Here is a 27658-nt window from a genome sequence, read left to right as displayed (position 1 = left end):
CTTCTCTGCATGAGTACTACTGAGGAACTGATTCTTATGATGGTTTTTCATAACATTCAGCATATCCAAGATATTTTAAAAATAGTGAGGATGCACTTTATTGTGTTTCCAGCATTTCCTCTGCTACCATGTGGGTTGGACATTGCTTGCACTTTCTAACAGTGATGAGAATGAAATTTAGGATATTTGCAGGAGTACCTGCTCTCATGATTCCCTCTTGCATTTTGCCTTTTACAAGTAGTAAATTACTTTGGTACAAGACAAAACCAAATCAGACATAATTTCAACAAAATAATGTGAAGTGTAACCTACTAATATAACCACCACAACTCTCTTATTCATGCAATTTCTGCTTTGAACAATCTGAGATGAAAAAGTAAGGCTTCACAAGACTCATCCTTTAAGCAATGCTCCATCTCTTTATTTCATCTTATCTCTTTCCAATTTAAAAATGAAGTTCAGATATTCTGTCTAAACACAATAAAAGGTTAGAATTCCTAATTATCAGTAGGGATACACAATCTAAAATAAGACCTGTAGCTCTGATATGCTCTGCAAGGTGAATGCAAGTAACTGAACAATAAAATGGAAAGCAGCAGCAGTATGTAAACAAAAGCAAAGAACATTGCTGCTGTTTCAATAAGAAATTAATGAAGGACCTCAGTTATTTTTGTGAAGACTAGGCACCAGAAAAACAATCACCAGTGTTGTTTTCCTTCTTTAAAACAAATCAAACATACTATTATTTCCTGACTATCTTGCCAGCTTCTTGGGCAGGGAAAAGAATCCTGTCCCACAGCAATTAGGCAGCATTTCATATTGTGAGACAAGGACAAGAGAATGAATCACTGATTGTGAACCAGTTTGTGTATATAATCACTTCTGGTGCTCTACTGGTCTGCCTATACAGCTTTGGATGATGAACTTTTTACTCAGCCCCATTCAGGTGCTAGCCACTCCTGTGCAAGCTAAAAGCCAGTCCCTGCTGAGATAAAAACAGTCCTGTGGGTTTTGAACTGAAACTTATACAACAGAGAGAGCAAAACAAGTCCTGAGGCAGCCACTCCTTGCATGATCAGGTAAAAACCTAGGTGTGGTTTAACAACCTGTGTGTGCCTTTTCTGCCAGGAGCAGGGAACATGGCTAAGGCAAAAGGAAAACATGGAAAATGGCAGGTTCTGGAAAATCCTCCATCTGCCTTTTCAAATGGTTCCAGCTTCTAATTCATATTAAAAATCATTCTGAGCTGTGTTTCAAAAGCATTGTTTAAACAAATTGTCTTAGGGAGTAGACAACCACTTTCCCAACCTCTGTTTGATGCCCTGCAGAGAAAATAGTGCAATGCTACTGCCAGTTCAGAAGAAGCAATGCCATAAAGGAAATAATGCACACTTTTAATCTCCCAAACCAATATTTATATACCAATATTTAAATGCAAGCCCTTTGATTCTCATCCCATCGTTCTGCAGCTATTTAAAATTTTAATATAAGCTGCAGAAAATGCCCCGTATGTGTTGCTTGCTTTCTTGTGATCTCACCAGGTCCCTCTCGTTATAATCACAGAAAAAGCAATTTAACTACATTCAGTGAATTTCAGTTTCTCGGCCCCCACAGAGGAATCTATATTAATATGCAGCAGCAAAAATGGCAAATCTCAGAATTCTATTTATCCAGGGGTTTTTGGCTGGAAGAAGGAGCTAAGTTTGGCAACGAACTCCTGAGCCTGGTTCTTTACAGGGTGCACTCCATGCCAGCAATGTATGACTAAAATGGTTTGAACTGAAAAATTCAGTCCATTTGTCCTCTGTACAGCAACCAGGAAGGGCTGACAACATCAATGAATGAAAAATGCAGTGCTGATGCAGTCACAGCTGGCAAACTGTGCCCTGTGATGAGCAGACTGGTGGGTACTCAGGAGAAAAGGAAAAGATCATTAAAGAGATGGCACAAATACCTTAGAAAGACTGGGGCAGCTAAGTGGCACTTGGCTAGACCAGCATGGAACAGGGGCAAGTTTATTTAACTCCCCACTGTAAAAGCCTTTGCAGCAATGCCCCAGAGGTAGTTCCAGTCAGAGTATGAGTGGATCTTATTTCACAGACACCAGCAGATTAACAGCAACAGTGTAAACTGATTTCTTCAGTAGTACCGTGAGAAAGAAAACACACCTGAGGAAAATGCTGAGGGTCTGAAATTTAATGACATCTTTAAATTATCCAGGTCCAATTGATGAAATCTGGAAGAGCTCACTCAAACATCCGAGACATTGCTTGCTGGTATGACAGAAACAATTACAGAAAAAATGAAATTCACTTTCATGGATCTTCTAATGCCCAAGTGTAAATAGTATTGGAGTTACTCAAAAAATTTTCATGCTTCTGAAGAAGCTGTTATTTGCTGTTTTGCACAGAAGGGAATAGGCAGATATCATCCAGTACAAGTGCTGCAGCCAAACACTGGAGTATTTCAGAAAAAAAAGGGAACAATTTACAAGTAACTGACAGAAGTTCAACACCAACTACCTTGTGGTAACAGGTACAAAGCAGAAGAGATCAATTCTACATGATGGAAGTAGAGAGGATAATTTATGACACTAATTAGGTCTGAGAACAAGTGCAATACACCTGAACTCCAAACAAGGAGCAGCCCTACCCAAGATAAGGTTTCACTGACTGCTGAACTGTGAAGGGAGCTAAGAGATGTCAAGTTTATGCTCCAATCAGTCTCTAGAAGGCTCAGCCTGGCTTTGACCATATAATTTAAAGAAAACCAAACCAAAATGGACATCCATCTGAGCATCACCCTGTTTCTGAGGTGTAGCAACAGGGTTGGCCAATACTGGAATTTAATAATTACCTTTTTATTTCAGCATCTAGTCGAAAGCACAAATGTCTAAAGTAATTCAGGAATAAACTTTCTCTTAACAAGACATTATTTATCCCTTCACTACCATCATTAAAAACAAAGTACATAGCACGCAGAGCAAAAAGTAGGCATAGTTGCCAAAATAGAAAAAAATCTGTGAGGAAGAGGCTTTACCTCTTTGCACAATCCTTATCTGTCAGGCCACATGATCTGATGCTAGTGGTATGTCTGCTACATAAATCAATATATATACCATTCTGTAAGGGCCAGCTGTCATTGTGGGGCAGGTACACAGGACAGCAGGATGCATAACAGAATTTGAGGCAGGGCTCGTGCCACTGTGCAAGATATTGGCTACTACCCTCCCTTCAAAATCTGAGGCAAAATGACTTTTCAAAGGTTATATGGTGGCAAGACAGCACTTGTGTTTAAGGACTGTCTCTCTGATCACATTTGTATTTATTTCCCCTCCTCCTATCTTTACCTTTACACATTTACAAGTTCTCTCACCTGGTAGTTTTGCCAAGTGCAATAATTGAGGCTTCCTTGCAGGTCTTTTTTGTGTGCCACCAGCTCTGACTAGTAGATATAATTTCCCCTCCTTTTCCCCAATTTCACATCCCTTTTTCTCAGTTATGGTGCCTTTATACACAATGTCCTATTTGGAAGTTTTCATCTTCTGTGTCTCACCAGAAAACAAAGAAATTTCTTGCTTAATTTATTTTTTTTAGAGTTGTTTCCCATTATTCACTACAAGATCTTCACTTTTATCACTGTTGCAATTCCTGTTTTCTTGCCACTGGACAGATTCCTGCATTCAGTCAGTTAGCACTGGCTGACATCTGCAGAGCAGATAATCTTTATTTTTGAAGCATGTATATTTTATGCATAACTCATTCCACATAATTATACAGAGTGCTCTCATTTCTGGAAATGACTGCTCTTCGTGTTCTGCATGGAAGTAATACATTATAACAGGTTTCACTGGCTGCAGAAACAGCACTGTATACTATGTACTGATAAACTTACAAGAAATACTTCTCAAGTGATTCCTCATTTAAGTCACTGGGAAACAAGATATGCAGACAGGAGAGTTTTGTTTCAGCACAGTGCCCATTGATCTTGCTCCATTAGGAATGGAGGATTTTGCACTGTCTAGATCTCTCATCTCCTTTTTCCTATATTTCTTAACCTGCTCCCTCCACTTGCCTGTCGAGCTGCTTTGACCATGCAGTCACCTATACCTCTTAGTCTTATCTCATATACCATTTTCCATGGTCCTTGTATAAGGGAAAAACCTCTACAGCATGATCCATAAGACTATTCCCTAGTTTTTCTCTGGTAAAAAAGTCTCCAGGAAGGATTATCTTAGAAATTAATCAGCTGGTAAGCTATTGTTTTCCACTGATGTTTTAAAAAATAAATAGAAGAATTGAAATGAGCTGTGACTTATGTCCTCCAAAGGCAGGCTGCCTGCCAAAGAAGCTTCAGCAGAAAGGTGTTGGGGCATCCAAATCTTGTGGGCTCAGGGCAGCCTGGGAGCACATGAACACCCAGCTGAATTTGTGACAGCTCCATTCCCTCTCACTGCTAAAATTGTTTTGATCCTGCATCTGTCTGGGGCTCTTAATGACCGTGCACTTGTGTCACAATAACCCTGCCAGACGTTTTGCAGCTAAAAAAACAAGAAGTCCAGAAGCATTAGTAAGCAAATTCCACAAAACATGGAAATCTTTCACCAAATTTCTTCTGACTGACCCCAGCTTTGCACCAGGTAACCCAAAGATTAGCTCACAGAGGCATCCAAATGATTTTTATCATCAATCTCTAGTCTGATTTGGGACTAAAACTGCTGTAAATCCTCAAACCTAACTCAGCAGTAAGAGCATATTGTCACCCATTGCTTCTATTCTCTTGCAGCCTTGACCTGCAAATATGATGATATTATCTGTTCCTCTATGTCACTGCCATCCCTAAAGTGCCCATGACTCCTCACTCTTTATGCATGCAGCCCAGGCATATTTACAAACAAATCAAATACAAAAGTGCTTTGTTTTGAAAGCTGTGCTAGTCCTGCAAACTGCAGTTTTTCAAGTGAGCACACCATGGAGTTCAGCCTCCGTCAGAATGAAGACTCATAATGCATCAGCAAAAAACACAACATCACTGCTGTTACAGCTTCATTCAGCACCTTATTCAGCCAAGCAATCACATGGAAAAGTGTGAAAAAGTCTTTGCTGAAGACAACTCAGTTGACATCCATGTCTTAATGAAACAAATTCACCAAATTGCAGTCAAATGTTTCCTCAATCTTTCTGCTCTCCTCAGCAATTCCACAATTTATCACCTATGATAATTCATCCTAACCTACCTTTAACTGGAACTCAGAGTAGACACCATAGAATGCCATATGGGGAAGAATCCACAAGGTGATATAAATACCACATTTCATATATATTTTTACTTGAGCAAGAACTGGCCTTCATCTCTCCATCAGTTTCTCTAGATCTGACCAACTTAAAGGAAATGCACATTAGAGAACCCTCACACACCATTCTTCAGAGGAGGCAGGAAAGTGTCAAAAGAAAGACTAATACATTTGCCTAGAACACCATTTAGGGAATGACATATTGGTATATATGGATAGCAACTAATATCACACTCCATATAACTACATCCTTACTATTCCCAGGAAATAAACTGATTTTCTGCAGTATTTGTACTGGTATAAAATAAACAATTTTTCATGTAGTACTTGTGGATCTGATAGGAGAAGGAGTGTGAAGACAAAAATCTCCAGAAACTGACTTGTACCTGAAACCACCAGTGGGAACTATGAGAGTTACTCAACAAGCTTTTTGGTTAAACAAGACTTCCCTTTCAAAGTATCTTTTAAGCATTGCTGTCTTCATTCTTACTCAGCACACATACCACAGATCCCTAAAAAGCAGCAGAAACAAATTAGAAATCTTTCAGCAGATTAAAAAAATCTCTGTAGTTTTTTACATTTGTCATACATGAACTTCTTCATTTTATGCAATAAAATATTTATTCTAGAAGCCCTTTCAGTGAGATGTTAAACACAGTTGCTGTTGTCATTCTGGTAAACTTGAATTTCAGCGATAATTGAAATCTGAAATGGTTCCTTGAAATAAAAGGTGTTTATACAAATATATGGATGCAATTACTGAGATAAGTAGAAATGCAAGAAATTTATGTACATAATGAATCTCCTGAAGGAAAGATGATTTTCTTCTTCTTCTGTCTCTCCCCAGCCTCACAGCACTGAAATGCACAGTTCTTGCTGCAAAAGAAGCTCTCCCTAGTTCAAGTTTTAAGAGAATCTGAAGGTCTGAGCAGAACGCTAAAAATTGTAAAGTTATTTGCCAAGATGTTCCACCACAGTTTGTCAGGCAGTCACTCATCTACAGCTGCTCGTGACTAGAATCATGCAGTCCACCCTCCCTTAATATAATGGCCTTGAAATCAATAGACCCACAAATTACCTAGAAAACAGGTGAACAGAATTTGCCTAGAGGTAACTCTCTAGGAAGAATTCTTGAAGGGGTAGTATGAGCTTTCCCTTAAGTACTGCACTGAAGTCTGCACACCATCTTTTGTAAAGGGATTTAAGTAACATTGCTAACAGTGCCCACAAGGATTAGTTTTTCTCTGAGAGCTAGGGATTAAAAAAAGTTAAGGCGTGATTTCAAGTTCACAGCTTGTTGTTTGTTATCTCCTGTGCCTTCGCTGTATCAGCTCGTTTCCACTTGAGTAGTACATCAGAACATCCCTCTGTTATTTTGACAAAATACCCAGGGCAGGTAGAGGAGAGGCTGTTGCTGGCATTTTATATTATTGAGAAAGCCTCAATAATGTAAAGGGCAAATTACTGAGCAGCTCATCTCATCAGTGACACTGAACTTGGCATCAAGGCAATGCTGCTCCTCGCCCATGGCATTACTGTAGCTACCTCAGGCACTGCTGCTTGGGTGCCAGACCATTTTCCCTTGACATTCCTTGCCTCACCATCAGATAAAGGATCCTCCTTCTTTGACGAAGCCTTTCATGAATTCTGCTGCCTCAGGTTGACTCCACCTTCCTTCATTTGTGCTAGAATTGACTGCGAGTGGTGCTCAGGCAATTCCTCGTGCTTGGTGCAGAAGGTCAGTCCTTGGCCCGTGGTCTGCTTAAGAAATTGGCAGTACAGAGACAAGCTGGCACTGCTTTTCTGCACACTAGCTGAATTTCACTTGGGCAAAAGCCATTATCTCCCTTTGAGGGCTTTAAGCAAGCATTTCCAGCTTGCATGCCCAGAGGTTGTAATAGCTATGCTCTTCATTATTATGGAAAATGAGCTTTCTCTGTTGGAGAACCATGCTCTTTACTAAGGCCAGAACCCACCTGGATGACAAAACATACAGAAAGAGGATGTCATAAGCATTCACCAGGGAGCAGCAATAGCAATGCAGAAGGTGCTCTTTTATCCTAGGTGGTAATGTGTTATTTCAGAAGGCATCATTACCTCACGATAACTCTACTTTCATTGTGTATGATGATTAATGGTAATTGCTTTTGTACTTCAGTATTTTTCAGAGACCATTTTGGCTTCCAATGAATACATTAGGACCTCATTGCTGTAAACATCCTCCTCACAACTTGGCCTATAACACAGAATTAGATTACAAAGCAGTCAAGATGGATATTTCTTCCTTGTTTTGATTTTTCTGGGAGATACGTTTTTTGCTCTGATGTGAAAGAGAAAATTGTTCAAGAGCTTCCACTTTAATATAAACATGAGTGGCATTCTAAGTCTTTCTAATGCATCTACAATTCCAATTCTCTGTTAGATTGGTTTAGTGTTGGGACCATGATCAAAGAATACATTTTCTTCATCCTTCCTAGGCTTTCTCAATAATGTAAAATGCCAGCTTGTGGGATGGAAAAATAAGAAAGATGCCTTTGCTAGTTTTCACAGGAACCATTTTGTCCCTAGATACTGTATCATCTTACTGTCCTGAAATATCCTTTATGTGATGACTCACATTAAAAAATCTTGTTTTTAGAAATGTCAGTTGGAGGGGCTTATGACTGTCACCCTTGCTCTCTCTTTTGCTTCCTGAATTCTTCTTTGTTTTTAAATATGTTCTCACCCCCACAGAAAATTCAGTGTAAGGATAGGGAATTACAGCAATAGATTGCCTAGGGAGATGTTAGGGTTTCCCTCATTAGGGTTCTTTAAAAATAGATTAGACAGTATCTGTCAGAAATAATTTATGTATTGCTTATTCTGCCTTAAGGCAGAAGGACACACTATCATGTTGTTACGACTGTCAATAGGATTTCTGTACCTACACCACCTAAGGATTTATGAAAAGAGCAATCTCATATTTCTTTAGGTCAAAGAATTATGTTTGTGGTCTCTAAGACATCGCAGTAGTTCCTATTGCCATGCTACAGATAACACTAAAATCTTGGATAAAACAGTAAAGCAATTGTTTTGTAAGAATTAACTTGATAGCAACAACTGCATAAGGTTGAAATGCTCCTCTGCCCAAAGGAAGTGTTCAAAGTTAATGAACTGTCTTGGTCTTATTTGAGACTATCTCAGACCTTATTTAAGGCTCTGCTAAAGGGCTAAAATGGGATTATATGTGCCTCAAGATCTTCCTCTGATTATGTGATTTCCTTCTGTGCTAACAGCCCACCAAGCCATATGCCTCCTTCAAAAGACTGCTGCGGGACTGATGGCAAATAACTGGTGTGGTGATCATGTGCAAGGTAAGAATTTCATACTAAACATTCTGGAGAATAATTACTACTCTATAATGTCAGCTTGATGCTATAGCATAGACATAATTTATGTCAAATTAAATTCTAATCTTTCCATAGCAACCATATTATCAGAACCAGGTCTTGTTATTAAAAAATATTGACCCCATGGTCCATGATAAGCAAAACTAGTCTTAAATTCAGGAGTGAAAAACTGAGTTTCTGTCACTACAGGACACGTGAAAGCACGACGAGAGCCGCTGCTATTGCAAAGGTGAAAAAGAGGAAGTTTATTTTCTGACACCAGCATTTATACTTTTCCAAAGGTGACAGTGGATGGGAGGGTGAATGCGCCACCTCTCCAATGACATTGAACAAACTACCAGTATATCAAATTTCTCCACCTCCATGGAGGAATGCAAAACAATAGGTTGTTGGCACAAAGTTGTGTGAGAAAGTTCTCTACAAGAATGTAAACTCAGAAGGCTTTAGAAAATCTTAAGAATCAGGGTGACAAATTTCCATCTTCAAATTCCCTACTTCCTTCAAGTCAAGACATTAACAGAGGGATGTGACTCAGTGAATCTGTTGGCTCATTGCACAGGAAATTATTTTTTTGCTGCTGTTTTACCAAGAAAAAGTCAAGTCACTGTAAAACTTGATGCAAGACAAATAAATAGACCTTGGTTTAGATAGCAAAATTCCTTACCTGAAATTTCTCCTGAAGGCAGCAATAGACTCAGGCATTAGTGCTACACACACACACACACACACGAACTTTTACAGAAGAGCTCTCCAGTTTGGGCCTCTAAGAACTACATAAAGGATCAGAGTTTTCCACAACCTTGTAGAAAGGTAACTCTCTCTGCAGATGGAAAAACATCCCCATACAGCAAAGAAAAAAGACCCCAACAATGGCATTTTCAATCATGATGCCTAAAGTTATTCAGAGACTCAGATCTTGAAATTCTCAGTATTATGTGAGGCTTGTAGTAAAAATTAAAGCATTTACTTATTATTAGTCTGATAATATTAATTTGCTGAAACAGAGATTTAGACACAAGTGATTTGCAATAATGATATCTTCAAAACTTGTCTCTGGACTTTCAGTGGAGACTGAAGATTGAAATCAGAGATTTGTGCTGCTTTCTCCAACATGCACCTAAATGATAGCCAATTTGTTCTGTACTAACCTATATTTCCTAATCTTCAATTTTCATATATTTCTTCTCTCTTGTCATTACTCTTCATGTGAATAAATTCAGAATGTCTCCCTTTGATTCTGTCTCAGGAGACAACAAGCAACACATGGATATTTTTCTATGAAAGAGAATTCTTCTTGTCATGAACTCAAGGCAATTGTAGAGTTAAATTTAGGGCCATATTAATTCCCCAGTACTTTCAGTCATCCATGCATTTTCAATACCTGCTTTTGTTTTATTTTTCCAGATCCAAAGCTAGATAGAGTGTATGTAATCCAATGTATCATGTTTGAAAGGTTGAAGGGCATCTGGGATTTATTCCACAACAGCTAATTGGGATCTCTGCTTTTGGACTTTACCTGCATCCTTCTGCCAATATAATTCTTTATGTCACACTGGTAAAGTCATCAGAATGTCAGGAGAGAATAATTTGCTTCCCCAAGATTAAAGCAGTGAACATATCAATTTAATCCGGAGTTTTGGGAGACAGTCTATTAATCATCAACAAGGAAAAAGAGTTATGCACTAATAAGAGTTTTCTAATTGCTAAGCAAAAGATGGGGGGAAAAAATTACTATGCCAGTTTGGCAGGTTTGCAAATAACTCCTGGTGAGAACAAACAAAATGTTTCTGCTGCTCTTATTATTGCTTCACTTCAATACATTAACCTTGCATTGTCAACAGGAATAATTCAGCTGAGCCTTAGAAATGTGACTCTGAATTCATACAACTACCAGGAAATCCTCTCCCTGTGCTTTATGTCAGTAACTAGGTTGCTCTGGTGCTTTATCAGGTAAATATCTATGGTATCAGAGCCATGAGCTTTGAATCAAACAGGTTTTTGTGCTGTCTACCCTGGAGCTAATGGCACCTTGCATTAGCATGGCTGGTTGGGAAATGCAAGCTGCCAGGTCTGGTGGCTCACAGGAATCCCTCTGACTGTTCCTCACTGCTGTTTTGTAGGAATAACAAATGGCCTAAAATACAGGAATACTCACCATTGTAACGGGTTGATCTGTGTAGTAGGGGAATGATTCTCAGAATTTGGGAAGTTTCAAGAAGATTCTTTTTTTTTTCACTCTGCACTGCTAAGATTACACTTACTTTCCTTATTAATACTGCTCACAGAAATCCTTCCCTCCCTCAGCTTCACTGCACTTTTTCACCCCACTGACAGATCTACACCAGCAGAGTAAAAACCACCCTCTCTGCACAATAATAGGCAAATCCCTGAGAGATTCTCTTTCTCCTCTCACTCACAGCATAGTCTTCACAACAGCCTGAGTAGCCTTTGATGACAAAAATAATACAGACTGGCCTTCGATTGTTTTCTGAGCCATTGTGTATTCCAAATTATTTATTAGCAGACATTTTCATAAGTGAGGATCCCATATTACTTAGCTTATTCAACCATAAATTTCAGTGATTTTTTTTTTTTCCCTTGAAGCAACTTTTAGAAGGAGGAGCCAGCCTAGAGCTCATGAAAGTTTACAGATCAATAGAGGTGGTGTGAGGCAGCCTGGCACTGTACAAAATCTCTGCTCTGCTGCTGTATCTCAATTATGCTGCCTGACACACCTGCTGTCCTAGCCCTGCTTTTCCCTTGAGGCAAGCCTGCTAATGTGCTAATTTATATGGTGCATAACAGGGGATTTGGAAGAGAGGCCTAAGAGACTCCTTTTCATCTGGTGCCTTATTAGGGATTTGAGCCCACTTTGCTAGAGAAGAAAAGCCAGTGGGTATAACGAATTTGTGTCATTTAGTTCTCAATAGGTAGTCAGTTAGTGAATAATGGTCTTGCAATGACTTTGCTCAGGTCATTTCCTTTAACAGATGTTCCTTTGTGAAGCTCCAATCCCATAACAGTTTTTGTGTGTTTTCTCTGTGCATTAACTGTACACGTCAAGGAGCTATTTATTCCTTTGTTTGATTAAATAAAATCAAATTAATTGCATGTTAATAATAAGAAGGAAACAAGTATATATTTTGTATTTCTAGAATATTTCTGTGGATTTCACATTCTCCTGCTTTCAGAAGTAAACTGCAGAAGAGAGAGCTCTTACTGTTTTGTTAATGATAAGAGAGACAAAGAAAGGTTTGGCTGCAATTCTGAAAACTCCTAAAGCTCTCCACAATCATAGAACAGCTGAAGCTGGCAGGCACCTAAAGAGATTGTCTAGGCTAACTCCTCTGCTGAAAGAAGGGTAACCTGGAAAATGTCATTCAGGTCCATTTCCAGTTGCATTTTGAGTATCTCCAAGAATGGAGACTCCACAAACTCTCTGGAGAATTTGTTCCACTGTACAATACCAATGGAAAAGACTTTTTCTAATGTTTAAAAGAAATTTCTTGGAAATTTCTTGTATTTCAGTTTGTGACCATTGCTTTTTGTTCTTTCACTGAGCTCCACTGAGAAGAATTTAGCTCTGATTTTTTTTTTCCCCCTCCCAACAGGCATTTAAGCACATTATTAAGACAAACATAAGGTTAAATAATATCAACTTTTACAGGTTCTCCTCACATAAATGGTACTTCAGTCCCTAAATCATCTTAGAGGGCCCTCAGTGAACTCACCTCCAGTATCTCTGTTGTACCAGGGTGTGGCAAGCACATTTCTCTCCCTCTCAGGATTTTTCATAGAGGTGCACAGAGAGAAATGAAAGAGAAAACAATTTCTATTTCTGCTCTTTGTTTTTCCTATGTGGAATGTGTTTGGAGAATTGTTTACCTGGAGTGAGTGCTTGGTTGGATTCTGGTGAGGATTGTTTGAATAACATGTAGTTTAAACAAAAATTTTATCAGTAGTGATTAAGTTATAGTTAAAGTGAATAAAACATTTTAGTTATTCAGAATTCAAATGTGTCTGTCAGGATGTGAGAGGTAAGATGCTTTCGAAATACCAAGGTTTAGAATGAGTACAAGTGATCTGCATAGAAAATTAAGTATTTTCATTAGCTATTGATTTTTGTTCTCTAAGGGCCATTTATGCTGCACATTTGGACAGTACAGGATGGTGCCCATAGTTTAAACAAGCCAAGAACTTTCCTGAATAATCTCAATTTATCCAATTTGCTCTCTCTCGGTTTGAACCCCGGCTATAACAACAGGCTTCAAAGCCCACTGTTAAGTGCTAACGTAAAGCAGCTTGAAGCTTGAGATTGTCTCTTCCAGATATTTTAAATGTGTGAGCTCAACAAAGATCTTAATGGAGCTGGGATTTTTGCATTTGCCACATTCTCCTGTCTGGGAAGGCAGATAACACAGAAGTACAGCTCAAGCACCAGGCAGGGGCACAGCCGATTTCAGAGCAAATTGTAATAAATGATGGCTTTAGCTTATCGTTCCCCACAGGCTGTTGTGCTTAGCTGCTGCTGTTGAGGTCTCAGGGTCTGGGAAAGCATGACACAGCCGTGGTGACAGCCCATCATCGTGGTGACAGCCCATCATCCTGGTGACAGCCCATCATCCTGGTGACAGCCGTCACCGTGGCGCGAGCACTCGGCAGCAGCGGAACCTCACGCGATGAGCTGAACTTGGGGTTCCAGAGCAGGAGCTGCAGCCCAGAGCTGCTCTCAGCAAGCCTGGGCTGAGCAGGGGCTGCCCTGGGGCAGAGCTGTGAGCTCAGCTCAGTGAGCCCAGCTCAGTGAGCCAGCCCTGCCACCCTCGTTTCAGTCCGTGGGGAATGGTGCCCAGTAGGGTATGCCAGGATCCAGTGTAGGTTCTAAAGTAAGTGACCATCTGTGGGTCTCAGGTTCAGTCAAAGAAAGAAACTGAGAGTTTCTAGCCAGGCAAAAAGCCTGAGAAAGAGCTGGGAAAGAATGTAAATAATTCTTTATGTCTCTTGTTTTTCACTTTGTTTATAGTTAAGTTCTATCACTGTGCGTCAAGCACTCTGCACCAATGGTGTTGGTTGTTTCCACTTCAGGACCAAAGGAGTTGGTCGTCACAAAGCTCTGTATAAAAGAACAGTGTAATTGAATAAACTGGAGTTTTACTATTACAGCCTTCTGAGTCAGAATCTCTTCATTCCCATCCTGCCTCGACAGCGACATCCATCCTTTGTTGTCACATCAGGTCAGGACTGGGGAATAATTGACACAGGCATTCACAGAAGGCTAATTCCCTTTATTAAGAAACCCATTGCTTTTTATACCCTAGTTCGCTAGAAGTGGACTTGATTGGTCCTTTAATTAAAACACCATCACCATTGGCTTTAATTAAGAAATCACCCCTTTGGTAGACATAGCTCCAAAACATGTTCCACATGTTCACAACACCAGGTGTAGCAAGCGAAGATAAGAATTGTTTATAATTCTTTTCTCTGAGCTTCTCACAGCCTTTCCCAGAGCAATGCCTGGGGAAGTCATCTGCTTCTCCCTGTGACCAGAGAGCTGCTGCCACAATCCTCCCCAGCCTTCTGTGCAATGAGAGAGGCAGCTGGGGCAGGAGCATGACTGAGTGTCCCAGGAGAAGCCTTTCCCTCCTCACTCACATCACAGACTGCACTGCTGACATGGCACATGGGCTTGGTGAGCCCAGTTAAGCTCACGCCCCATTCAAGACCTTGGGCAGGTCTGCAGAGCAATTCACTCGCCCACCCAAGTTTCAGAAAAGCATTTGGAAACTTCTGCTTTCCTATATTCTAGGAAAAAAGAAGAGTTGAATTTTCAGGGATTTTGTACCAAAGGATGCAGAACTGAGGTACTGAAAGAGACAGTTAGATAAAACGCCAGGCTCACAACCCTGAAAGCTGCTTTTTCCCATCTCTAACTGGGTGTAAATGCTCAAATCCACATTTGTGTTTTACAGACACTGCTTCATGCAATTAGTCTTTTTACATAGGAGCACTTCAGTACCCCTGCATTCCTGTACACTGCATATCTCCAACTGGCTTTCAGACTAGCAGTAGTTTTGGATCTGATCTGGAGGTTTTGCTGCTCCCAGGGGAGGCAGCAAGGCTTGACCTACAATTGGGCATTTGACCTACAATTGGCCAAGCTCACAGCTTGGCTTCTGAAAATTAAAGACTTCAAAACTGAGCTCCTCCCATCTCCTTTTATAAACTCTCTCTTTTCAATTCCCGCTCAGTGAGCTCACCACGTTCTGAAAACCAAGATGTGATAAATATCCTGAAGCACAAAAGTTGAATTTTTAAATATCAGGCTGTCTGGACACTTGAAAGCAAATCCTATATATACTATTACTTAGTCTATATCCTATATATACACTAAAATACATTAATTGTGGTGCTAGGTAACATTTTTAGTGATCCCAGCATCTACCCATTGCTATGCCTATGCTTATAGCAGCTCAAGGAGGCCATTTAATAGGTCAGACAGATCATGTCTACTGATATATGCTCTCTGGAACAGTAAAAAAATATGTAGGCACACAAGTTTATACCCAAAAAGGGAAGGACATCAAAGATGACAGCTAGAAGGAGGAAGATAAAACTGTCATGTACATGCTACCTACTATTTTACTCCGTCCTCACTGCGTGTCATTTCTGCCTTTTTTATTTCACACTGTGAAAAAGATGGCTCCTTACACCAGATTTCTAATGAATTAAGCTAGGATCCAGATTATAAACAATACCCAATACACATTGCTGCTGAAGTTGACCTCCACAGTCCTGGCACTCACTTAATACATTACCCCTAGTGTAACTTAAATCTGCTCTAAATTAAGCTGGCTGGGGGAGTTTGGGAAAAAAGTAATTCCCTACAGTAGACAAAACCAAAACATTGCTGCTGGCCAAACCACCCACATACCCTTTTCTCAAAGAAATTTTTTGCCCTGATGTCTTCTCCAAAAGACCAAGAAACAGTTTATTTAAATTCCCTAACTGTGTTTCCTTTGGAAGCACCATGGTGTGTTATGCTGTATGTAAGCACTTTGTGCACTACGATATAATTCACCCCATGCATTCTCCCCACTTCTCTCTCTCCCCACCATGCTGCAGGGCAGTCGTGGTGCTGGGACACAGCTTTGGCAGATGGCATTGCACCTCTGAGCTCTGCAAGCTGAGGTCACAGAATTCACAGAGTAACTAGCTTGGAAGAGACCCTAAAGATCCTTGAGTCCAACCCATGCCCCAACACCTCAACTAAACCCTGGCACTGAGTGCTACATCCATTTTCTTAAGCACATCCAGGGATGGTGACCCCACCACCTCCCTGGGTGGTGTAAGGTCCCTTCCTTACACTTGCCCACAGCTACATTTCTGTCTGTGCTGACATCTGCAAATGAAGAAAAGGAAAGATTTTCACTCTTGAGTTTTGCTGCATATCTGCCTTAAAGTGATCTAAAGTAGTGGACATAATAACCTTTATAAGAATTAAAACAAAATAAAGTTACATTCTTCTACTTGTTGTTTCTTTTTTTTTTTTTTCTTTCCCTGCTTGATAATGCAGGAATATCAGTATTTATCTTCTTTATGCTTCCACAGTTCCCCTTAGATTGTCAGTTCCTCCATCACTGCATTAAAGGTCAGGATGGAAATCACTTTCTCTACGGTATTTCTTCCTAGAGAGGTTAATTAAAAAGAACGATGGGCCAGATACTCCACTGCCTTCTGTTTTGCAGAGTCATTTGCAGACTTGGATCCATCCACAACTCACACAGGGATTCACAGCTGCTCAAGCATCCCCCAGCATGGACCACCAGGCTGTATAAATATATGGAGCAGGACAGAGGAATGCAATGCCTAAACACCTAAGGATCACCTGTAGTTGCCTGCCTGCACTGGCAGCCTGGTCACTGAAACAGCTCAGACAGAGAAGGCACATGAGCTCAGCAGAAGATTTCAAGTTTTGGGATTCTTAGCTCTTATAAATTCATTTCACTTAGGAAAGGGACCATGACTTTAAATTGTTCTGCCACAAAGACAATCTACTTCTTCTAAATCTGTCCCTAAGTTTATTAGGTAGAGCAAGAAAACACTACCAACTCAGAATCCCTCGCTCATTTGATATCAGTACTAGCATATCACGAAAGTTTAAATGGCCATACAAGTTTAAATTAGGAATGGAGAATCAAAATAAAATCAATTTCGCCACTCATGTTATTTTCATTTCACTTGCATGCTTTCGCTGTCATTTTTCCACTTCTCCAGTCATCCATAAATTTTCAGGTGAAACAAGACATGGATTTTAAATGCAAGGTTCACACAGGAAAAAAAAGCTCAACAAAACAAAACAACAAACCACTACTTTAAAAAAGGAATACAAAAAAGGCATGGGCCTGGGCTGGACAACATTTTCCACAAAGTGTCTTTCCTAGAAAAGTTGTTTTTCACCTAACTTAAATATTTCCACCGTCAAGACCCTGAAAGCCAAAATATTTTTCTTTAAAAATGTTTTCTGATATATAAACCATATTGTAGTTTTTAGTTCGTAGCCTCATTTTCCTGAATTACCTGTGCACTCTAATCCTCATAATTGCTGACGTGAAAATCACCCTGGAAGCTGTAGACTGCCCAGGGAATCTAGTTTAGAGGAGGCAAAGGAAGAGGCAGTACCCAGGGATACAGCACCCAAGGTGTTCTGCCACCTTTTTCAAATAGTGATGAAAAAACCCACAGACAAGCCACAAAGGTCTAGGACATGAGTGTTCCCTTCCTCCTGTGGGTTTCTGTTTCTCCTGCTGCCTCAGAAGCACTCTGTGTTCCTCTGTAAAAAGCTGTTTAGAAGTCCTACAGATCTAGCAGGAGTTACAATCAGTAATGGCATCTTTTCCCATCTCCGTGGGTGAGCCATGGAGAGCAGTAGGAATGGGGATGTGATCCCATTCTGGGTGTTGTTCTCACTGACTCATCCCTTTACACCTGCCAGAAAGCTCAGGGAATTTCTCCAAGGGGTAATGCAAGGTTTGGTTAATTTTATAAACTGCTTTATGACCACTATTACCTAGAATCTAAAGAAACTGCACATAAAAGAGATCAACCTTGAATGAGAGGTGAGGCAAAAGGATAAAATAAAAGTGCTACAAGATAAAAAGTTATTAATAGAATGAATCTGATAATCACACCTCTGTCGCCACACATGTACTCATATTCCTCATGTCTCTGGGTGAGATTCTGTGTTGCTGTTGAGGCAGGACAGGAATGAACAGACTCTGACCAGAAGGCTGTTGAGAGTAAAATTCCCCTTTATTCAAAATACACTGCTCTTTTATACAGAGCTTTGTGAGGACCAACTCCGTTGGTCCTAAAGTGAAAACAATCCAGACCATTGGTGCAAAGTGCTTGATGCACAGTGATAGAATTAACTATAAACAATGTGAACAACAAGAGAGATAAAGAATTATTTACATTCTTCTCCAGCTCTTTCCCAGGCTTCTGCCTGGATAGAAACTCTCAGTTTCTCTCTTTGACTGAATCTGAGACCCACAATTCTGTATCTCTTACTTCTGTGGGACAGCAAACATAGCTGCACTGGGAAACTTCCTGGCAAAGCTGCAGCTCACTGTGAGGGTATCAAGAGCCAGTCCCCCAAGAGGAGATTTGTTTGCCATGATAAAAGAGTACCTTGTTGTCTCTGAGAGCAAGATGCTTTCTAGAGTGGAGGAGAAGCCTAATCCTGAGTGAATATAACCAGAGTCCAGCAGAATATGGTACCAAGACCACTCTCCAGAACAGGATTAAAGAAAATACGAAAAAATGAAATGCAGTCACTAATACCACCTCACTCTTTATTATTTAGAAACTTTCAGCACCTGCAAGAAAAGAGACAAAATGACAATGTTGCCACATTTACCATTCCTGAGGGACTACAGAACCATGGCTTCCAGATAAAAATTACTTTTTGTGAAGTCTGATATATTTTAAAACACTTTGTAACAATTCATTGCATAATTCAAACGGCCCCTACACTACAAACAGCAAACATATTTATGCTGGCAGGACTGTCAGGGCATTTTTGTTATAAGAAGCTTGGAGGTCTGCTACAAATAATCTCCAAAGAGTAAGTCTAATTAGCGGCTCAAGTTGGCATATTTCCTGCTATCTGAAATTAGATCAGAGAGTTAGGCTGAGATGAAAAAGCCCTATTAACTCCCTAGGCTTCCAGTTCCTGTTTATTGGTGGAAATTAATGTTTTGAACTTTATCAACCATTATCTAAAGAAGTCTGGAGTCAGTGGTAACAGAGTGATTCAAGAGAGACTTTACTGCCAGCTTCTGTTGAAGTACCATAGACACTCTACATAAATATCCACATGAAAACTTTATTTAATGGTTACATGAAGCTGAACAATAGTCAGGAAAGATGGTCGAGTGGCCAGCATGCCAGGCTGGCAATTATAAGGAGTGGAAGACATTCCTTGCTCCAAGGTACTATTTAATCATTTCTGCATGACCTAGAAAAATTCTCTTTGGGGGAGGATGAAAGTGGGGGAGATTAACCGAAGGCTGACTATAGTTAAGCAAATCTTTGTTTTTCCTACAGCTTGTGGAAACAGAGAGGCTCCTTCAGACAAAGCAACCCAGCTTTTTGGTGTTCAGTGACTGGAGTTAGCCTTTGAAGAGATCCATTTGTCATCTGTAAAACAGAAATAGCACTGCTCCACCTCATGGGAACATTAGACAGATGGATGCTTTCCTCTGCTTCCTAGAGACCTCAACCCTCCCTGGATGGGCACATCAGAGGCAAAGACCATAACTCTCCCCACATGGCTCTGCAGCTTCCCCAGGGCCTTTGGTGCTGAGACTGGGCTTTGCATTTCAGTTTGCCTTCCACACGACTTCAGCAACTCTAAAGTTTGCCACGGCTACGTGTTCCTCTCCTCCTGCACAGCTTGGAAAATATTAAAATGTATAAGCTCCTCTTAAACATCAGGACACAGAAGAAGGTAGAAGGACAGCAGAAAGGAAGGCACAAGAAATCATCCTCCTGGGAAGTACATTTGAACCTCAATTCTTGGAACTTCTAAACAAGGAAGATATTTGTCAGGTTGTATTTTGCTCTGCCAAACACATGGGAAAGGAAGCAATTTTTATATCCTGGGGCTAAGCACAGAAAACCAATGTAATTCTAGAGTTAATATGTAAACAAAGGAGGACATGTTATTAGGTCAGGCTACTTTTGTTCAGACAGGGCCATAGAGAATTTAGGCTTTCTATTAGTTCTAGCAATCAGCCTGAACAGACAAATCAATGTCTTAAGCTCTTAATACCTACAGAAACAAATACTAAAGTTAGGCTTATGTTTCAAAAGAAAGTTGTGGTTTAAAGCAATCCATTATCCCTCCCAGTATGTGGAAATTTTCTGCAAAATCCAACAAAAATTTACAACTTAAAATCTGCAGTGAAACTGAATCTTCACAGACAGAATTCTGAGGGTACCTTCACACCCTCCTCCACAGAGTGCACCACCCAAACTTTGCATTTACAAGTTGAGATTACCCTTCTCCATCTTTGCTTTCTAGTACAAGTGGCTTTTTACACTCTGTCATTTTCCTCCTGAAGAGGACATGCAGGATCTGAAAACACTTTAAGGGAACGAGGAAGAATCTACCTCCTTTAGGCCTGTGTTCACAGCAAAGCCAACATAACTGAACTGCTGTCTCAGGAATGGATCCCATCCAAACAAAAAAGCCATTTGCTTAAAGCCTGACAATGGTTAAAAGCCAAGCTGGTGGCAGCCAAGAAGCCAGGGGCCAAAATTCAACTGAGTGTAATTTATTCTCCTGGCCACCCAGACACCCTTCTGGGGGGAATGCAGGCAAAACCCAGTTGCATACAACCAGAATTGCAGTACTCTCCCAAAGGTTCATTCCCAGGAATTTTAAGCAATTTCAGAAAATTTCTCTCAGTGCCCTGCAGCCAGCAGCAGTGTATCACAGCAGGGGAAGCAGCAGGTGCATCTCTGAAGTCTCGTGATTGAATAGAGATTTGTGCAGGGTGAGCAAGGTAACAGGGCTGAGTTCCAAGGCAGAAGTCTGCAGGAGCAGGCTCACTTCTTTCACTATAACATTATATAACTAAAGCAGAGCTACTTTACACTGCCAGCAGAGCAATGAGTGAATCAAATGAGCCTCCAGCAACTAACTGCCATTGGAATTTTACTTGCAGACTGCAGTACCTTGGAGAAAAGTTTATAGAGTTGCTGCGAATTTCTCATGTCTCTGTGGATGCTATCTGTACCCTGTATTTTTGGGGAACTAAATAATCCATTGGGTAGGAAGACCTAGACACTGGCAGGGTTGCCCACAAAAGTGAGATCCTGCAATCAAGAATCCCTCCCCTGGTCTGTTGAAGGAAGCAATGGGCCTTCAGGCAACAAAATGTGTTTGTCTTTGGATGTGCACTGCAAAAACATACTAAAGGTGAGGGCTTAAATAGTCAGGCTGAGATAGTGTCAGTTAAAGCAGCAGTGCTATCCACTCAACCAAACAGTGATGGGGACTGTTTAACAAAGAAGAATTCTTCAGTGAAAAGGAGCCAATTTCCTGCCAGAGGGCAACATGGAAAGGCTTGGTCCCCCCTGCAAATTTAAACTAAACCTGGAGACAAGTCTAGAGTGATTGGGTGCTTAATATAGATTTGTAATATTTTGCATTTTAAGCCTGTGGGTGTTTATTTTGCTAAACCTTTTCCTTTAGTGTACAGTTCTATTGTCCCCAAAGTGTGTGATGAGGTGAAATCCACCAACAAACTGTGGAAGTTTGGGAGACCCAAGAAACAACCTCAAATTGAACAGAAGGCCTGCAAGTTTCAATGCCATGGGGATGTGTAATAAGGACACCTAGAACTATTAAAAAGATGTGTCTTCATGTAGGCACAGGAAATTACTGCCTACAGAATAATGGACTTTGAACTAATCACAGCAGCCTGTAGAACGTTAAAGAAAAACAATGAGACCTGTTTTTAACACGGATGATATATGCTTTTACTAAAGGGCATGTTACTATTCTGAACTAGTTTTCCAGCTGCAGTTAATAAACTCTGGGTTCAGCTCCATTTGTGAGAGTACAAAGCAGCTCTTTATGGTATCCCCACCCTAGAAACTTCCTCACTTTGGTCTATTCCCCACAACTGCAGTAGCCCCAAGGGACTCTTCAGCTTACTGGACATTTTTGTTATTTGACCTCTAAGATTTAGTAGAGTGACACAGAGAAGATGTCACATCTTTAAGTAGTTAGCCCAGCATTTTAATCAGGGCTAATTAATCAGGCCAGACTGCACTCTCTGTGCTGGGAAGGCTGCCCCACCAAATGGTCTTGGAATACTCCAAGACTTTTTCCTTTGCTGAGCATCTCCTGGTGCCCTTGACAAAAAGCATGTGTACACCTCTAGCACTGTGGAAAAGTTCCCAAGAGCTTGTGGGCACTGCATGCTTCATGTCCTGCCCTTATGTGCCCAGCCTGGGCAAGTGGAGCCTCCAGAGGAGCTCCTGCACACCCGGGCACCTGCTTGCTTGGGTGTGCTCCAGTCCTTGCCACTCAGCTGTGCCACTGAAAGGAGTCTTGAGACCTCAGAGATGCCCTAAAAACCAGTATAGCCACAGCAGGAATGCCTGTTTCTAAACTTCCCATGAGGAATTTGCTGGATTCTCTAACATGAAATGCACAGCAGCAACCAACTCCCAAACGGGTGTTGCTTCTTCTCTGCTCACAAACACCACCTTTCCATTAATATATTCAGCTAAATGACATGTTTATTCTGTTTTTATAAATGGCTAACTCAGCTGCTCTAGAGAGCATAGCTGTATGTTTGCTATAGTACATTGTGATTCCTTTATGATGGGAGCATTAGGAAATACTCCTTGTTTGTGAAGCAGAAGAAACTGAATCTCATGGTGGTTTTAAAGGAATATTCCCTGCCTCTAGTAGCTGCACTAAGTATTCCTGAACCTGACTCTTCCATGAAGCTTATCTGAAAAGAGATAGCACAGGTCTGGCTCTAAAAATGTCATGGAACGTACAGAACAAAATTTTAGACTACAGTGAAAGGACAAGTTAAGAAATTTTGTTGAAAAGGCAACAAAAAAGTTCAACAGATTTCAAGTCCAGTAGATATCTCTGCAAGTTACCATCTTAAATCCCATTGTAGTAATTGAATTGGGTGTGTATGTTGCTTTCAGCATGCAGGCTGTTATCAACACCTTTCTGAGCCTCCTGCTACTGAAGAGGGAGCACAGTGCATGCACGAACCTAGTTTGCCATCCTTCACTGACCACTACAGTAATTATACAACTCTCTTACATTGCTGTGCTGGCACATTATTCTGTGCAATATAAAAAAGAGCCTAAGTCCAAGTTATTATATACTGCATTGAATAAAGATTTGGAGTACCTGAGACAAATTGAAGGAATAATGCGTAAGGATTGTAGAATATTGAAATTATTCTCTAAGGCAATCATAACTTTGGACTCAAGGGGAAGAAGAGACAGGGGAGCCTTTATATAGAAGGTGGTAATGAGAAATGACACATTAAGTTATGGAAAGCTGTCAATTTTTTTCTGTACAAAGGTTTGGTGGCCAGGTTCTGGAGAGCACTAAGGAGTCACTAGAGACCAAGAAATAGCAGAGCTAGAGATATGATATCACCAGCACCAGTATTTGTGCAAAAGACTTCACAGTCATGGATTGATGCAAGTGACACAATTGAATGACTTCTAAAATTTAATTTTTAAAAATGAAGAGAGTATTTATTCTCATAAAAGCATTTTTCCCTTATTTCATTGTACTGCTACAGATCAGTAGATGTAAGGTACATCATCTCCTGCTGGATCTCAGTTTTTTTCAAAAAACTTATAAGAATCATCTCTCTGCCTGTGACACAGGTAAACTTAAATTTCTCAGTCATTTATTTAAATCATATAGACATCTGAAGAAAGGCATTGCCAAAAGAGGTTTCCATTTCTGTGTGCTAAATATTTTGACTATTCTTAAGCTTAACAGTAAATCCAAGGTCAAGATCAGCACTCAGAAATTCCACAGAGCAACACAAGCAGAAATTATGAACCATACCTTGTTGGAACTGCTGGAGGTCAGGTCTGAATGAGACATTTGCATTTGGCAAGAGATGTTTATCACTGATTTTGGAAAGGTTTGTTTCAGCAGAATTTTCCATGTTGTTTTCATGATGGAATAGTCCCATTAACATCATCATTCAGTATCACTTTATGTCATCCATTCATTACTAAGGTCTTTATATTCCTGGATGATCCAAAAGTTTTGTTTATGTGTAGCCAATCTCATTAACTCCTACATTTCATGAGATTCTGCATAAAACTAGTGTCTCATACTGACATGGCCATGAACAAATAAAGTGCAAGGGAAAAGATTGATGCTTCCTTTATGGTTTAATGCCACCAAGACTAGTGCAGCAGGTGAATTTATGGGTACACCCATACACATGTATCATAAGAGAGCACAACAGTGAAGTTTCCAGTGTTAATGTAAAGATTGTGGAATGCACTTAACAGACTGGTTTGGCCAGATGTTGAAACAACTTCATTGGCTTCTTTGCCTCAGTGCTAATGCACTTCTGATAAAAACCAGCACAAACATGGAGTAAGGCTTACCCAAGTTCACCTAAGGTATGCTCTCCAGTTGACTTAACTTCTCCTTGAAAGATAAATTGTGTACATTAATCTCACCCCAAAATAGCAACATAGGATTCTAAGTTTAGTACTATAATGGCTGTCAGAGCACCTCAGAGTCAGTGAAGATTAGGAGTTGTTTGTCAGTACATTTGAGAGAAAACTGTGAGCAAAGAGAATGCTAATAAATTTCTGTGGGCACCTAAGAACCCTAACTCAGCTATGACCATTGTCTCTGGTTCAATGATCCACTGTTGCAATCAAGTGCCTTTTCTGTTTCGTAGTGCAAATGTTAGCAGAGTCAGTATTAAGAGCTGTTAGGGACTCTGTCCAACTACATGAATGCTTCTGTGGGGAAAAATCCTACTTTTGTGGGATTGCCTACTTTTGCTTCTGCTCCATGGCACAAATGTCATATGAGGCAAACAAATAAAGGTCCAAGGACTGGACTGAATCTTTCTGAATGCCAAAGTACTTGTAACACTCTGCAACATCTGTACTTTTCCTGGATCAAACCTCACCAATATTACAGAATCTGCCTCTGGAATTGGCTGAAAAGTGCAGCTGATGTAGCCAGACCAGAACTCCAGATCACACTCCCAGATCGGCGTGTTGGCTCAGCTTTTTGACAGCAGTGCAGGAAACTGCTGATTATTTTTGTCATTAAGAGAAATGCAGATGGTATATAGCTGGAGCACTGCTACCAAGTTCTAGGCTATGGCCTTTCTAACCTGGCAGCCAGAAACCACCATATCCCTACAGCACTCAAAAATAATTTGTTTATATTATCACAAGTCACATTATGTCCCTTAAAAATTTTTATTCAAGGACTCCACAACTGATACAGCTAGGAAAGTGCTGATTTTAGTGTAGCAATGAAACAGAGGTCTGATTCAGCTCTCCTCAATACTGGGTGCAGAACAGGAATTTGCCATCAGAAAGATGAAAGGATACAACAAACACTGGACTGGCCTCCACTGGGAAATGGAGGGTGAGGAACAGGTCTGATCAGAGAGCCAGGCTGAGAATCTTGGAATGTGTTGCTGGCAGTGTTTTTTTTGTAGAGGAGAATTAAAAATTTTTTACTGTTGTAAAAACTGACACTGGCCAGGAGCCAAGCAACCACACAGCCTCTAACTCACCCCACCACGTTCATTGGGATGGGGGACAAAATAGGAAAACAAAAGCCAGTAAACTCACAGGTTAAGTTAAAGACAGTAAAATAGCTGAAGGAAAGAAGAAATTAAGCAGAAATCGAAAGGCAACAACTCAACAACTCCCACAAGCAGACTGATGGCCCAGCCAGTGCCTGAGCAATGGCCTCATCTCCTTCTTGCTCTACCCCAGCTTTTATTGCTGAGCATGTTATATGGATATATCTTTGGTCAATTCAGGCTGGCTGTCCTGCTGTGTCCCTTCCCAGCCATCAGCCTCCTCCTTGGTGGAGCAGGAGAACACAGGCTGTGACACTGTGCAAACATTAGTTAGCTGTAGCCAAAACACTGGTGGGTTATCAACACTGTTTTAGCCACAAATTCTAAATGAAGAAAGTTATCTCCTGCTCAGCCAGACCCAATACATCAACTTAGGCAAAACCAATTCCCCAGGACTCCTCTTAATTTTTAGCTTGAATAAAATAAAGGAAGAAAATCAATGTCTTCCTTGGTGACACAGTGACTAAAGCTGTTTTTCAAACAAATGGACAATTTGGGAGGAATTTTACCACACAATTCATCAGATTGGCATAGTGTATCAAAGTGCTAATCCATCATTTCCTGATTGCATTAAGATATGCAGGAATTTGGGATCAGGAAGGAGTACTGTATACAATAACAGAGGATGTTTGGAACTGTACCCTCAACAAAATATCACTCACTCTGACTGGGACACAATCAGTGACTATTGGTGTATTCCTAACCAACATAATTTTTATACATAGCTGTGTAAGATACAATATCTAGAATGCAGGAGGCCTGGTTTGGTATCCAAGCCTCTGGACTAGGTTTTGGGACAAAGCAGTGTTTCTGGCCAGTCAGTGCTGGATCATAGCTAGTCCTACATCAAATTACACAGCATTATATAATGAAAATTGGTCTTCAGGGCTTTACACTAGTAGTCACCTATCAGCCAAATCTTTTGAGATGCCAATGTGAAACCTGCTAAAATCAAATAGCTATGCTTGTGGGATTAAAGCTCTTAGCTTTAATCATCTAAAGGGAAAGAAGGGTGCTGCATAAAATAATGGTGACTATAGTGAAGGGTATGTGTGGGAAAGATAATGAAATAATGGGCTTCTGTTTCATCAGGCAGGATAATTAAAAGCAAAGTCAAGGAGTTTGTGTGCTGCAGATTGCTCAATGGTGCAAGATCACAGCCATAGGTGGAAGGTGAAAAAATACAAAAGTTCCACAAGAAGGGATACAATTTCTGGTTGATACATATCTTAAAGTCATCAGAGTATCAAGAAGCTGAAAACAGACACCATAAAATGAACTTCACAGACACACTACACCATTGCCAGACACCAAAATGGGGAATTTTTGATAGAGAAGATCTGACCACAAAAACATTTCTTTCCTAGCACAGCCAACTCAGGGCAGAACAAAGGCATTACAGCTGCCTCAAAAGAAAATATTGAGGTCCTTCCTACATTGCCTGATGAGAACTCAGGTACTCATTTTTCTTACTTCAAATCTGTTACAGTTTTAGAGTAATCCTGTCCAAATCATTGCAGAGCAAAACTGAAGTAACAGAGCCCACCCAAATCATGGGGAATTTTGCAATCTGCAAAACATTTGAAACATACAAAACCCTCAAGTATTCCATGGCATTCATCCCCAGCATGAATGATCTTCATGGTGGCAATTTTTGCCCTTCTCTTGAGGGCAAAAAAATGGGAGGGTAACAGCATAGCTGCTCTTGACACAACATTTTATAATGCAGTCCCTTGCTCTTCTTTATTCCTGGGTAAGGTTTGCTGAGGGACCTGGGGGCTGAGGTATGCCCAGAATCATCTGGAGAACATTTAAATTTCTCTGTACATGACACATAAAAGGCATCATAAGAGAAGGGCTGGTGCCATAGATCCTGGGTGGATCCAGCCTTTTACACTGGGAAAACTACAGCACCAGTTTTTTTTCTTGAAGTGGTGATGACATTGATTGGAGAAGGAGGAGGAGGTTGGTTCAGTGCTCAGTCTGGGGGCTTGCAAGCATGTTCTTTTCACTTATCCTTGTCCCAGAAATGCAGGCTCCAAGGAGGAAATAGAGAATGC

General features: G+C 40.5%; 1 long non-coding RNA gene across 33 annotated transcripts in view; it reads right to left on the bottom strand.

Annotated features, from left to right (window-relative positions):
- The window catches only part of LOC146768567 (uncharacterized), a 185669-nt gene that overhangs the window by 29673 nt on the left and 128338 nt on the right, over positions 1 to 27658 (bottom strand). For 31 of the 33 annotated variants that reach the window (XR_014957850.1, XR_014957860.1, XR_014957870.1 and 28 more), the window contains one exon: positions 1 to 27658. This exon is cut by the window's left edge. The exons of the other annotated variants lie outside the window; for them this stretch is intronic. This is a non-coding gene — a long non-coding RNA (uncharacterized LOC146768567). 33 annotated transcript variants of the gene reach the window in all.

This window comes from Lonchura striata, chromosome 1 (genome assembly GCF_050655825.1).
Source record: "Lonchura striata isolate lonStrDom1 chromosome 1, ASM5065582v1, whole genome shotgun sequence".
NCBI lineage: Eukaryota > Metazoa > Chordata > Aves > Passeriformes > Estrildidae > Lonchura > Lonchura striata.
The sequence above is the reverse complement of the archived record's forward strand: the minus strand, read 5'-3'. Positions and strand labels throughout refer to the sequence as shown.